Raw genomic sequence first — 16,332 nt, 5'->3', positions numbered from 1 at the left:
GGACAGATCATCCATATCAATTTTCAAGGAAAAAAATTAATCTTGTTTGTGCCCTAATTGAAGAGGACTGATAATCAACAGCACAAACAATAGCCAACATCGTAGACATCTTAATTGGTTCAGCTTACACAGTTCTGACTAAAAAATTAAAGTTGAACCAACTTTCCACTGCATGGGTGCCAAAAGTGTTGTGCTCAGATCAGCTGCAGACAAGAGGAGAGCTCTCAATGGAAATTTTAAAGAACTAGGGTCAAGATCCTGAAGGATTTCTTTGAAGAATTGTAACAGAAGATAAAACATGGCTTTCCCAGTGTGATCCTGAGGGCAAAACACAATCAAAGCAATGGCTACCAAAGGTGGAAGTGGTCCAGTCAAAGCAAAAGGGGATCACTCAAGAGCAAAGGTCACGGCAACAGTTTTTTGGGGACATTCCAGGCATTTTGCTTGTTGACTTTGTGGAAGGTCAAAGAACAATAATATCTGCATATCATGAGAGTGTTTTGAATAAGTTAGCCAAAGTTTTAGGGCAAAATACCTGGGAAAGCTTTAGCAGACAGTCCTCTAACACCACAATGTTTCTGCTCATTCCTGTCATCGAGCAAAGGCAATTTTGTGAGAGTCTCAATGGGAAATTGTCAGGCATCCACCTTACAGCTCTGATTTGGCTCCTTCTGACTTCTTTTTGTTTCCCAATCTCAACAAATGTGGAAAGGGCACCCATTTTTCTTAAGTTAATAATGTATAAGAGACTGCATTGACATTGTTAAGTTCCCAGGACCATCAGTTCTTTAGGGATGAAAACCGAAGATCACATTTTCAATGTTTATCTTTTAACTTCATTTTTCCACAAACTTTTTGAAGTTTCTCCATACAAATGTCTCCATACAAATGAGCACTTGCAAAATAAGCAGAGAGTCTCATTCAATGGACAGAAAGTTCTGTGCCATCTAAAAATTATCTTAAGCAAGTTCAATGTGTAGCAACAGACTGTATTGATAAATATCAGTTAGGTTGACTTCTGCAATGACCATGATGGAGTAACAAGAACTAGACTTTCTCTCCCTCCTGAAACAACCAAAAAAATGGCCAAAATGTATGCCACAAAAGTTTGCAAGACCCTGTAAAGTCAGTCTCAAACAAGGTGAGCCTATCAACTGCCCTAATTTATGCCTGGAGAAAGTTTTCCAGCCCACTACTCCAGGAGAAGAGCCCAAGAGGAGCCCATTGTTCTCCCTGAGCTGAGGGGACAGAGCTGAGAGTCCACAGAAACCATGTTGACATGAGCTCTCAGGACAAGGTTTCCGAGAAGAAGGGGCTGCACAGAAAGAGAACTCCAGAGCTCTGCAAAGGGTCCCCCTAAAGTACATAGCTAAGTAATTGTTAGGACAGGCCTAGAGAAAAGTACCTACGGTTGGGGAAACAACACACAGATAAGATGAAAAGTAACAGTACACATGCTCACCAAGGTCCAGTAATAGTGCTTATTTTATCAGCCAACCCAGAAACACCTCAAGATTCCCAGGGATACCCAGAAGGATCTTGCCTCACTAGTTGGGAGTGATTAGCTCTAAAATGAGAACTGGTCTGATCCCACCTAATGAATTTTTAAAGCAAGACCAAAAAGAGTCAAACTCTTTCCAACTAAACTTAAATACATACCAATACAAAGATCAAGAATATTTATATATACTTCCAGCACTCAATAAGATAAAAGTCACCGTATCTGACATCCAGACACAGTTTAGCAGAGACGCAACAGTAACAACAAAAGACAGAAGAACGTGGCTCATAATAAGGAGAAAAATCACTGAGTCAGAACTGATCCAGAGTAAATCAAGGTGCCAGAGTTATCAGTTAAGAACATTAAAATGCTTATTGAAACAGTATTCTATATGTTCTAAAATAGAGACATGCAAGATACACTAAAGGAGGCTGGGCGCAGTGGCTCACGCCTGTAATCTCAGCATTTTGCGAGGCCGAGGCAGGTGGATCACGAAGTCAGGAGTTCAGGACCAGCCTGACCAATATGGTGAAATCCCATCTCTACTAAAAATACAAAAATTAGCGGGACATAGTAGCATGCGGCTGTAGTCCCAGCTACATGGTAGGCTGATAGCACATTAGTCATTAAAGAAGAAAAGATAGACACCTCTCAAAATAAAATATAGAGAGAAAATAAATTTTTAAAAAACATGAACAGAGCAATAGTAGACAGTACATTTCAAGTAACTGAATTTACGTGTAATCTCAGTTCCCAAAGGAGAGGAGAGGGAAGATGTGAAAACATTTGGGACTTTGAGTCAGGCAAAGCTTTCTTTGATATGACCCCACAGCATGATTTATATAATAATATATTGATAAGAAGAACTCATCAAATTTAAAAAAAAGAATCTGCTCTTCAAAAGAATCTATTAAGAGACTGAAAAGACAAGCTGCAGGCTGGGAGAAAATATTTGCAACTCATATATCTGATAAAAGGCTTGCATCAAAAATATATTTTAAAAGCTCAAAATTTAATAATGAAAAACAAACAACCCCATTTAAAACTTGGGTGAAAGACTGGAACAGACATTTCAAAGTAGACATTTGTTTGGTAAATAAGCACATATGCTCAACATAATTAATGCTTAGGGCAATGCAAATTAAAACCAAAATGAGACGCCACTATCTATTTTTAAATAGCTAAGATTAGCATGACTGATAATAGCCAAGCACTGGCTTGGATGTGGAGAAGCTGAAACTCTCATACACTGCTGATGGGAATACAAAAAAGTGTAACCTTTGAAAAACAGTTCAAGAGTCCCTTAAAAAGTTAAACATACTTCTGCCGTAAGACTCAGCCATTGCACTCCTGGGTATTTACCCAAGAGAGATAAAAGTAGGTGTTCATATAATGATATCAACACAAATGTTCATAGCACATGTATTCATAATAGCCCAAACTAGAAACAGTCTAAATATCAATCAATACATTAATGAATTAACTTGCTTTATCCGAATTAATTATGGATACATACTATAACATGAATGAATCTCAAAATAATTATACTAAGTGAAACAAGGCAGACTCTAGAGGTAAAACATGCAGAGAAAAAAACATAAAATGTCAGACAAAAAAGTGCATAGTGTAAAATTGTATTTATATACATTTTTTGACTGTATAAATTACTGTCCAGTGACAGAAAGCAGTTTGGTGGTTTTTAAGGGCCAGGAATGAGGGGCCAGAGAAATGTATTATAAAGAGGCATCAGGAAACTGGAGGTGAAGTATATTTCCATCACCTCGATTGTGTGCTGATGGTTTCTAAACTTTCAATATTTTTAGTTTATTATATGTTATACAAAATAAAGCTTGTAATAAAAATCAAAAGATTGAGCCATCCTTATTTTCTCTATAAAAGAGCAGAATTCTCCTTTTAGAGATTTGGAAAGATTATTAAAAGATAAGTTACAAAATACAGTACCTGACACGTATAAAATATTAAATAAATATTAGCCATGCTTAATTATTTTGTTTTAAGTCTATATGAGTCAAGTTTTAGTAGAAATATGGGCTAGAAAAAAAAAAAAAGAAAGCGGGATTCTGTGATCCGACTTGGGCTTATAGAACAGACTGTACTAGTTTGTTCTCATGCTGCTAATAAAGTCCTACCCAAGACCGGGTAATTTATAAAGGAAAGAGGTTTAATGAACTCACAATTCCACATGGCTGGGGAGGCCTCACAGTCACGGCAGAAGGCAAAAAAGAAGCAAAGGCACATCTTAAATGGTAGCAGAGAAGAAAGCTTGTGTAGGAAAACTCCCATTTTAAAAGCATCAGATCTCGTGAGACTTATTCGCTACCAGGAGAACAGTAGGGGGAACCCGCCCCTATGATTCAATTATCTCCACCTGACTCCATCCTTGACATGCGGGGATAATTACAATCAAGGTGAGATTCGGCCGGAGACACAGCCGAATCATATCAATGACTAATGAGAGTTATGTCCAGAACCTAATGAAAACCTGTCTGAGGCCACATTCCCTGTAAAGCAGATTTGAGATAGAGATTTGTGTAGAGAACATTTAACTGGGTAAAATCCTAGGAACCAACAACTGTGGCAAAAAAGCTGAATTGGATAAAGGGAGTTGAGATGTGAGGCAGTCACAACAAATACCTCAGCTAATCTCAAGGGGGAGCTGAGAAGCTGGGGTGACCCTTCAGAGTTGCCCTAAATTGAGGCAGGAGTATGGAGTTTTAATACCTTTCACTGGCCATTCTTCAGATACGAGTTGTCCCCAAGGATGGACATCAGCTTGACAAGTTATTAATTAGATCTCCTGAGAATAAATTCTGGAGAGAATCAGCTGAGAGGCATGAATTGCCAACACTCCCAATAGCTGGGCAAACTTCAGTTTTGAGGGAGGATTTGGGTCACACACAAAAGTCTCCACAACCAATTATTCATGGGAAATTCTATGTAGGCAGAGCTATTTCATGGCCAGTTAATCAAAACTACATAATCTATTTGGTTAAGCAAAAGAAATTAAAAAGATAAAATAAAATCTATATATTAACACTCAAAAGTTTTTAATGCATTTGCCTTGCATTTCTTGTGTTTTGCCTTCCATTTCAAATGTTTTGCCTTGCATTTGTTTATTTGCTTTTAAGAACCTTTAGAGAACAATAATTACCAATATAATATGGAGTAGCACAGCATAGACGAGGGAAGCTAACTCTCTCCCTTTTCCCAGAACCTGGAACAGCTAAAGATCCTAAGCATTGTCAGCTTTGGTATCTGACATAGTTTGGATGTTTGTCCCCTTCAAATCTCACGTTAAAATGTGATCCCCAATGTTGGAGACAGATGCCTCCTGAATGGCTTGGTGCTGTCCTCTTGGTAATGAATGAGTTCTTACCCTGTGAGTTCATGCGATATCTGGTTGTTTAAAAGAGACTGACACCTCCTCCCTGTCTCTCTTGCTTCCTCTCTCACCATGTGATATGCTGGTTTCCCTTCACCTTCCACCATGATTGGAAGGTTCCTGAGGCCCTCCCTGGAAGCAGGTGCCAGTACTATGCTTCATGTACAGCCTTCAGAACAAGGAGCCAAATAAACCTCATTTCTTTATAAATTACCCAGCCTCAGGTATTTCTTTATAACAATGCAAATGGGCTAACAGAGTATCATTCATGGACAGTGAGTGTATTAGTCAATTTTCATGCTGCTGATAAAGACATACCCAAGACTGGGTAATTTATAAAGAAAAAGAGGTTTAATGAATTCACATATCTGCACCGCTACCTGTATAAATATGGAAATATCTTCACCGCTACCTGTACAAACATGGAAATATCTACACTGCTACCTGTATAAACATGGAAATATCTACACCGCTATCTGTATAAACATGGAAATAACTACACCGCTATCTCTATAAATATAGAAATATCTACACCGCTGTCTCTATAAACATGGAAATATCTACCACGCTATCTGTAGAAACATGGAAATATCTACACCGCTATCTCTATAAACATGGAAATATCTACACCACTATCTGTATAAACATGGAAACATCCACACTGCTATCTGTATAGACATGAAAATATCTACACCGCTATCTGTATAAACATGGAAATATCTACACCGCTATCGGTATAAACATCCGTACTTGCTCTTAATTTATACCCAAGGCTGGGATGTTTCATATGATAAAAAGACCAAATACAGAATTAGTCTATATTTGGTCTGGCAATTGATCTCTGCAATAATCAAACCTCAAAGACAATCAAACCTGAAATCTAAGCTACATATTAAATAGCTTGGTTTTTAGGTTGCACGTTGCTGTGTATGCTGGCTTCATAGAAAATGCAAGTAGCAATGGCCATTTTTTAATAGTCATTAGCCTTGAAGCTCTCCTAGTTTTGAATCACATAGAAATAGAAATCAAATCTCACTAGATTTTTTTTTTTGAAACAGGGTCTGGCTTCTTTGCCCAGGCTGAAGAGCAGGGCATGATCTTGGCTCACACCTCTGCCTCTCGGACACAAGTCATCCTCCCACCTCAGCCTTGGAGTAGCTGGGACCACAGGCATGTGCCACCATATCCAGCTAATATTTTTATTTTTGTACAAATGGGGTTTGTCTTCTTTCCCAGGCAGGCCTCAAACTCCAAGACTCAAGCAATCCACCTGCCTTGAATTCCCAAAGTACTGGGTTTACAGGTGACAGCCACTATGCCCAGCAACTAAACTTCTAAAAATCAATTTTACATAAAATTATCTAAGCGTGCAAGGAAAGATAAGAAGCCTAAGGAACCAGTGAGTTGAAGAATAAATGCAGTTTAAATCATACATGTAAACAACATTATGTGATGTGGTAGGAATCATCTAGCATGCTTTAAAGCATGAGTAAAAAGTCTTTTCTTAGAAAACTGGATCTTAGTTTAGGATATCTTTAGATAAGAGTATGAAAAGTCATATCATATTGATAAGTAAAGTGCTTCCTTTGGCTAATTTTAAGGATAGGACATTTACTTTCATATAATTCATAGGAATCTTAGACTGAAAAATAAAATTTCCCTTCTCAAATCCTTACTTTCATACATTTTTTGCATTTCTTTCACTTTTGTGTTAATGGCCTATGTCTCAACATATTCCATTAAGCCTTCTGGAAACACATACTTTGTTTCCAGCCTCTTCAGAGAACCATCACTCCACTTCCTAGGCTTCTGAAGAAGCAGACCCAAGCTTATAGTTATTACATATTTCTAAATCTAGGTGACCAAGAAAAATTGATACTTTTCCCATCATACCTTTAAGTTAATAATCAGGTGTATGCTGAGAGGTAAAGACCCAAGAGTGTTTGTTGTCTAATTGTGCAGCTGTATAAACAAATCTTAATGCTTGAAAATATTCAAAGGTTATTCTCACGTTGATTGTTGGTAACTATGTGTAACAACATGAAAAGAAAAAAAAATCAAATAATTACGTCTGAGGATAATACACAATCTCTAAGGGTAAGAAGAGCAACAAAAATTCTGCTTCAATTACCACTGAAATAATATATTTATCCTGTAAAATCTATGGTGGCTGGTTGTAAAAATTAGGCATTAGCAAACTGATAAAGACTTTTTAATGAAAACATTATGAGACATAGTTTTTAAAAAGTTAAATACACCCACACCAGTTTTTCACATTCTTTGGCCTGCTTTAATGCTGCCATTAAATAATTGATTTAGTTGTGACATAGATCCTATGTTCCATTGAGTCTACCATTCATAAAGATGCAATGTAACGTAACAAAAATATAAATTGTGTGTGTGGGGGGGGAGAAGTCAAGAGTATTTTTATGTGACAGAAGTTAAGTTGTTATCAGTGTAAAATAGTCTGTTACAAATACAGGACTCTGTATGTTAGTTTCACTAACCAGAAAGAAATAAATTACAGCAGATACACACACACACACCAAAAAAGGGAAAAGAAACAAAGCTTAGCACCACAGAAAACCACCAAACTAGAGAGATAAACAATAAGAAAGGAAGAAGTGAACAAGTAATCTAAAAAACAACTAATGAAATGGTAGAAGGAAGTCCTAATTTATCAATAATAAACTTCAATAGAAGTGGATTAAACTCTAGTTAAAAGATATAAAGTGGATGAATGGATTCAGATAGCAAAACCCACCTATATGCTGCCTACATGATACTTACCTCACTATTAAAGATAAATAGACTGAAAGTGAAGAGATGGAAAAATATATTTTATGCAAACAAATGAAAAGCAAGTAGGAGTAGCCACAGTCATGTCATATTTTAAAAGGCTTTAAATAAAAGAACTATATAAAAAAAGAATGTCACTGTATAAAGAAATGATAAAAGGTCCAATTCAATAAGAGGACGTAACATATATGTTACTTAGGTGTAACTATATATGTACCCAACACCAGAACAACCAGATATATAAAGCAAATATTAGATTTAAAGGTAGAGATTGACTGCAATACAATATTAGTAGGAAATTTCAACACTCCACTTTAAAAATGGACAGATTATCTGAAGAGAAAATCAACCAAAAAATGACAGACTCAAACTATACCATAGACCAAATGGACCTAGCAGGTAAAGAAGATCTCACCTGATATGGTTTGGCTGTATATCCCCACCGAAATCTCATCTTGATTATAGCTCCCATAATTCATACATGTTGTGGGAGGGAACCAGTGGGAGATAATTGAATCATGGGGGCGGTTTCCCCCATACTGTTCTTGTGGTAGTGAATACGTCTAACAAGATCTGATGGTTTTATAAGGGGGAACCCTTTCACTTGGTTCTCAATTCTATTTTGTTTGCTACCATGTAAGATGTGCCTTTCGCCTTCCATCATGATTGGGAGACCTCCCCAGCCACGTGGAACTATGAGTCCACTAAACCTCTTTTTCTCTGTAAATTACCCAGTCTCGGGTATGTCTTTATCAGCAGTATGAAAACAGACTAATACATCATCCAGCAGCTGCAGAATACAAATTATTCTCAACTGTACACCAAACATTCTCTAGGACCAATCATACATTATGACACATAATAAGTCTTAACAAACTTAAGAAGACAGATATCATATGAAGTATCTTTTCTGATTACAGTGATATAAAGCCAGAAATCAACAACAGGAAAGCCCTTGGAAATTTTATAAAAACATGGAAATTAAATAGCATGCACCCAAGAAATCAATAGGTCTCATTAAGACATTAATAGGAAAATTTCAAAAGTCGCTGAGACAAGTAAGAATGAAAATCCAACATACCCAAACCTATGGAACGTAGCAAAAGCAGTTCTAAGAGGGAAATTTATAGCAATAAAAGCCTACACCAAAAATGAAGAAAGATTTTCAAATCACAAAGCAAAATTATACACTTCAAGTAACTAGAACATCAAAAACAAACTAAACCCAAAATTGGTAGAAGGAAGGAAATAATAAAGCTCACAGCAGATATAAAGGAAACAGACACTAAAAAATATTTCAAAAGATAAATAAGACAAAGTGTAAAGGTAAAACTGACAAACCTTTAGCTAAACTAAGACAAAAGGAGAGAAAATTCAAATAAATAAAAGATGAAAAAGGAGACATTACAACTGATACACCACAGAAATATAAGGGATTGTAAGACATTACTCATAACTATATGCCAACAAATTTGATAATGTAGAATAAAATGAATAAATTTCTGCACACATACAACTACCCAGATTAAATTGTGAGGAAATATAACATCTGAACACATCAATAATGAGTTTGGAAATTGAATCAATAATAAAACATCTTCCATCAAAACAACAACAACAACAACCAACACCCAGGACCTGATGTCTTCACTGCTGAATTCTACCAAACAGTTAAAGAATAACTACCAATTCTCCACAAACTTTTCCACAAAAGTAATGAGGAAGGAATACTTCCATACTCATCTTATGAGGCTCGCAATATCCTGATTCTAAAACCAGACAAAGACATGCACAAAATGAAAATAACAGGCCAATATTCCTGGAGAACATAGATACAAAAATTCTCAACAAGATACAAGTGAACTGACTTCGACAGCACACTAAAAAGAGTATTCACTATAATCAAGTGGGATTCATCCCAGGGATGAAAGGATGGCTTAACATGCACAAATCAGTAAATATGATACACCACCACAATAGAAAGAAAAACAAAAACCATGTGATCATTTCAACAGATGCAAAAAGAACACTTGACAAAAGTCAACATTTGTTTATGATAAAAACTGTCAAGAAAGTAGGTATAGGAGTGTACCTCAACGCAGTAAAGGCCATATGTGACAAACCCACAGCTAACATCTTATTTATGGTGAATAGTTAAATGCTTTTCCTCTATGATATGGAGGAAGACAAGGATGTCAACTTCTACCACTTCTATTTAGCATAGTACTGGAGGTCAGAGCCAGAGCAATTAGACAAAAGAAATAAATAAGAGGGATCCAAACTGGAAAGAAGGAAGTCAGATTGTTTCTGTTTGTAGAAAATGTGATCTCACATACATATGTATACATCTATATATATGATCATATAGATATATATGATCTCTCTCTCTTTAGGGTTCTTTCTATATATACTTATATAGAGTGAGAACCCTAAAGACTTGACCAAAAACTACTAGAAATCATAAATAAATTCAGTAAAGTTGTAGTATACAAAATCAACACAGAAAATGCAGTGGTGTTTCTATACACTAATAGTGAACTATCTGAAAAAGTCATCAAGAAAGGAATTCCATTTACAATAGCTACCAAGAAATCTGCAGATAAATTTAATCAAGGTCGTGAAATATCTCTTCAATGAAAACTATAACACACTGATGGAAAAATTTACGATACACAAAAAATGGACACTATATACTCATGGAATGGAAGAATTGATACTATTGAAATGACCATACTAACAAAATGTCCTACAGATTCAATGCAATCCCTATCAAAATAACAATGAAATTCTTCACAGAAATAGAAAAAAATACCCTAAAATTTGTATGAAACCAGAAAAGACCCCAAATAACCAAAGCAATCCTGTGCAAAAATAACAAAGCTGGAGGCACCACACTACCTGACTTCAAAATATACTACAAAGCCATAGTAAGCAAAACAGCATGGCACTGCCATAAAGCAAACACATAGACCAATGGAAGAGAATATACAGCTCAGAAATAAATTCTCATACCTAAAGTCAACTGATTTTCAAAAAAGGAGTCAAGAGCACACACAGGGGTAAAGACAGTGTCTTCATTAAATGGTACTGAGAAGATTGGATATTTATATGTGGGATAATGAAATCAGACCCCTATCTTTTACCTTATACAAAATCAACTCAAATGCGATTAAAGACCTAAAGGTAAGATTGAAAACTATGAAAAACTACTAGAAGATAACATGTGGGAAATTCTCTATAACTTTGGGTTGTACAAGGATTTTTTAAATGAGACGTCAAAAGCACAGGCAACAAAAGCAAAAATAGATAAATGGGGTTTCATCAAACTAAAATGCTTTTGCACAGCAAAGGAAACTTAACAGAGTGAAAAAACAACTTACAGAATGGGATACAATATTTGCAAACTATACATCTGCTAAGGAGTTAATGCCCAGATTATAAAAGAAACTTAAACAACTCAACAGCAAAAACATAAAAAACTTATTTAAAAATGGGCAAAACTGGGAGGCTGAGGCAGGTGGATTGCCTGAGGTCAGGAGTTTGAGACCAGCCTGACCAATATGGTGAAATCATTTCTCTACTAAAAATACAAAAATTTAGCCAAACATGATGGCGTGTGCCTGTAACCCCAGCTACTCAGCAGGCTGAGGCATGGGAATTGCTTGAAAGAGGGAGATGGAGGTTGTCGTGAGCCCCGATTGCACCACTGTACTCCAGCTTGGGCAACAGAGCAAGACTCCTTCTCAAAAAAAAAAAAAAAGGACAAAATAAACTAAAAGACATGCCACAAGAGAAAATATAGAAATGGTCAAGACGAATATATAATAAAATCATGTTCAACATCACTAACCATCAGGGAAATGCAAATCAAAACCACAATGAGATACCAGTTCACCCATTAGAATGGCTATTACCAAAAAGGTAAAAGATAACAAGAGTTGGCAAGGAAGTGGAGAAAAGGGAACACTTACACACTGTTGATGGAGTTGTAAACTAGTACAACCATTAAGCAAAACTTTATGGAAGTTCGCTAAAAAATAAAAAAAAAACAAAAAAACAATTATTCGATCACATAACCCAGCAATCCCACTACTGGGTATATATCCACAGGAAATGAAATCATTGTGTTTGAAAAATATCTGCACTCTTATGTTTACTGTAGCACTATTTCTAATAATCAGATATGGAATCAACCTATGTGTCTAAAAACAAAGAAGTGAATTATATTTATATAATATATATTATGTATATTATACATAATATATATTATGTATATTATACATAATATATATTATGTATATTATACATAATATATATCATGTATATTATGTATAATATATTATACATAATATATATCATGTATAATATATAATATACATTATGTATAATATATATAATATACTTTATGTATATTATATATTACATATAATATATATTATTATTATATATATAATTATATATAATTATAATTATAATTATATATAATTTTATGTGTAATGATAATTATACATAAAATTAATTATAATTATATATAATTTTATGTGTAATTATAATTATACATATTATTATATATAATATATATATATATGGACACATACACAATGAAATACTATTCAGCAATAAAAAAAGAATGAAATTCTGCCAGTTGCAACAACATGCATGACCCTGTAGGATACAATGTTAGGTGAAATAAGCCAGACACAGAAATCAAATACCGCATGATCTCTCTCATATGTGGAATCTTAAAAAAAAAATGTTAATAGAGAAGTAGAGTAGAATAGTGGTTACCAAACAGTGAGGAAGAAGTGGGGAGGGCAAAATGGAGATAGATTGGTTAACAGTTATGAAATCACAATTATATAGGAAGAATAAGTTGAAGTGTTCTTTGCAAAGCAGGGTGACTATAGTTAAAAGTAAAGTATTGTATATTACAAAGTATCTAGAAGAAAGGATTTTGAAATTTCTTATGAAAAAGAAATGATAAATGCATGAGGTAATTAATACACTAACTATCCTTATTGGATCATTAGACAACATACATATTCATTGAAACATCAAATTGTATCCTATAAATCTATATGATTACAATGTGAAAATTTTTAAAAAATAAATTAATGAATTAAATAACAATTTTAAAATGTTCTCAATCACCAATGCAAAGTTTAGGAGCTTTTTTCTTGACTCAGCCTTAAGACTGAAAACTAATGTGTTAGAAATATTTGTAGATCCTCTCAATTTTGAAAGAATCCTAGCTAAACTACTGAAATATAAAATATATTTTATGTAATATGCTCTTAGGTATATTCTTAGGTGAACTCTGCTTTTAGATGAAGCTTATAAAAATGAAAAACGTATCTGAAATAAAATTTTAAAGTATTTGGAAAATTACACCTTAATCTATTAAAGACAAATTTTCTATACAGTAACCTTTTTATGTGCTTTTGAAATGGGATATACAATTATTTTCCCTGATGTGAAACAAAATATAGAAAGTTGGCATTTTATCTAAGAAGTTAACTTAGGAAGAAAGAGTGAGAGGCAGAGGAATGAGGGAAGAAAGGAAGGCTGATGATGGGATACCTTATCAAGTTGCCTAATGCTGTATTGGAACCTAATAGGCCTTCTAAGGAGTTTTATTACATAATGCAAGACTCCTCAATCTGGGAGGAGGAAAGGGCTTTATTTTTGAGTGGTCACAGGTTGCCCCATGGGCATAAACTCTACCAAGCTTCTAGGTTACACCTACATGAGCATCCCACCTGCTTAAGTGAGAGCAGCCACAAACTGTGGGCCATTCCAGGTAAGTGTCATATCACACCTGCACCAACTAGTCAAAGCCTGGGTCAAAGCCTGTGCAGAACTGATTGCTACAGCAGAGGCTAAAATAAGAAATGGGGCTAAGAGAATGAAAAGCAGTGCCCATATGTATCCAAAAACAGGTTGAAGATATCTTTAGGAAGGAACAGATAATTTTTTTTATTCATACAATAACAGATGCATATGAACTCCTCGAGTAGTCACCCATTCCTGTCAGCCCTTGGGCTTCATAACTAAATCACTCTTCCTTTGTAATCCAGTCCCACATTTTCAGCTATCTCTCTATGTTTATTATCTTAAATATTTCTTTGCTCTATACTCTTCCCCTAGTCTTCAACCAATTTCTTTCTTTATTGTCCCAACCCACAGACTGTTATTTCCACTTCGATGTCACATAGAAGCTTCAAGGGTTTGAAATACCTAAAAAAAACTCATCTTTCTCCCTAAAACTCCCTCTCCTTCTCCCACTTCAAAATTTCAACTAATGGCTCCCCCTGTTATCCCTACCAGAATCCTGAATGATCCCTGTTTCTCCTCATTCACTCCATACATGTAAATCTCATTAACGTTACTTTCTAGATATTTCATGAATCCTTTCCATTCATTCTGTACTAGAATGTGTTCCCAGTTTAGACCCTGGTGGTTGGTGGCCTCTTACCTAAGCGCTCTCTCTCTCTCTCTCTCTCTCTCTGTGGGTGTGGGTGTGGGTGTGTGTGTCCTGAGAATTTATTTACTTCTGGTTTTTGTTTGTTTTTTAGTATCCAGAATCTACAGGGAACTTAAATCAATTAGAAAAAAAATAACCCAATTAAAAAATGGGCAAAGGACATGAACAAACTCATCTCAAAAGAGCACATACAAATGGCCAACAAATACAAAAAAAAAAAGGTTAGAATCACTAATCATCAGAAAATTGCAAATCAAAACACAATGAGATACCATTTCATACCGGTTGGAATGGCTATTATTAAAAAGTCAAAATACAACAGATGCCAGCAGGGCTGTAGAAAAGAGGAAGTGTCTGTATATTTTTAGCTATAGCCCTACTTCAAACGTGTCCCCCTTACAGCCAAAAGAGCGGCCTATCTAAAGGACTGTTCTGATCAGCTCACTTACCTGACTGAAACCTTCAGTGACTCCCATGGCCTGCAGGTCAATGCACTAATTCATGACTATAACATGTGAGATATCCTTGATCTGGCTACTGGTCTAGCCCTCTCTGACTCACGCTTTATAAACCATGCATTCTGGAACTTTTTAGTTGTTTCCCACATCAGCATGCTACTTCCCATCCATGTAGATTTGCAGAGACCTCCTCATCTTTTTAATTCCCAGTTCCCACTCTCAACATGGGCCATCTCCTACCCACACTTCAAAACCTAAGCAAAACAACACCTTCCGTGACACCTCCATGCTGAGTCAGATGCCATCCCCTTTGTATTGTAGTTCTTTGCTTGTGTGCCTTTGTCTCACTTTGTTCTCTTTAAAATAAACTCCATGAGGACAATGATCACGTGCTATTTGTGTTAATATCTGCACCTAGTGGCATAGAGTCTGGAGTATAGTAGGATCTATTTTCAAGGAACAAAAGATTATATCTATACCAATAGACATGAATTAGCTCTTTTTTTTTAAAGATAAGCTCCCTTTGAACTAAGTCAATGTTTACAAGAAGAGTTATACTCAAAGGTTCACTTTTGCTGCTTACGTTTCATTTATTTCAGGCAATTAATTCATTGTTATTGGTAAATCGATACTTTTTATTGATACTGAAAAGAGAGAAATAAACTAATGACTATCTCTGTTAGAGTAGATTTGTTCATATCTATCAGTAAAATGTTAATTATCTGAAAGTCAATAATAAAACATAAACTGTGATCTTAAATATTTTTTAGGGGCTCAAAAATAATTAGAATTCATGTCAGCATATAAAAAAGATCAGAGTATTTTTAAGATATGATAAAATTTTATTTTAGTTTCTTAATAGGGATTTTTGTGACCTTACAGAGTTCAACTAATTACAATTTTAAAAATAGGATTGATAGAGTTTTAGAATTAGAAACAATTTATAGATTATTTTATTTTTCTTTTGAGGAACCAGGTCATCAGAAGATCAAGGAACACCTATAATGTCACTAGATCCTAATTTAATTTAAATTTTAGAATCCAGGTATTCTAACTCCTGTCTTGATACTATTTCTACTTCATTATGTTGCTTCCCAGGGCTTTAAAAAATAAAAGCTGGGAAATTACATTTGCTTTGCACATACAGCACCAATTATCAAATTCAGCATAAAAGCATAACATGTATACATCAAAAAGAAAACATAAAAACTTCATATTAAAAGCATCTCAAAACAATTGAATATAATAGGGAAACCTTATACAAATGCAACACTCCCCCATTAATAAAAAGAAACCAATTGGAGAAAAAAGAAATTCAATATAAACATGTTGGAATATAACCTAATTCATTTTAATCCAATGCTTCAAATTGAAAAAAATTAGCACTAATGTTATTTTCCTTTATCATTACAATCTTGCTTTTCATTACATTATGCTATGTTTTGTATTAAACATAAAATCAATTTTTCACCTTAACACATGCTAGAAATACAGAGTCACCATGCTGGAAATCAGTAGAAAGTGTCTTTGTTTCTACTTTTTTTTTTCTTTGGAAAAGCTTTGGGAAAAAATATCATTTACAATGTTTAATTTTAATAACTTAAAGAATGTAATTGACTTTTGTTTGTTTTTGACATGGAGTTTCACTCTTGTCACTCAGGCTGGAGTACAATGGCATGATCTCGGC

Source organism: Gorilla gorilla, chromosome X, assembly GCF_029281585.2.
Source record: "Gorilla gorilla gorilla isolate KB3781 chromosome X, NHGRI_mGorGor1-v2.1_pri, whole genome shotgun sequence".
NCBI classification, from domain to species: domain Eukaryota; kingdom Metazoa; phylum Chordata; class Mammalia; order Primates; family Hominidae; genus Gorilla; species Gorilla gorilla.
The sequence above is the reverse complement of the archived record's forward strand: the minus strand, read 5'-3'. Positions refer to the sequence as shown.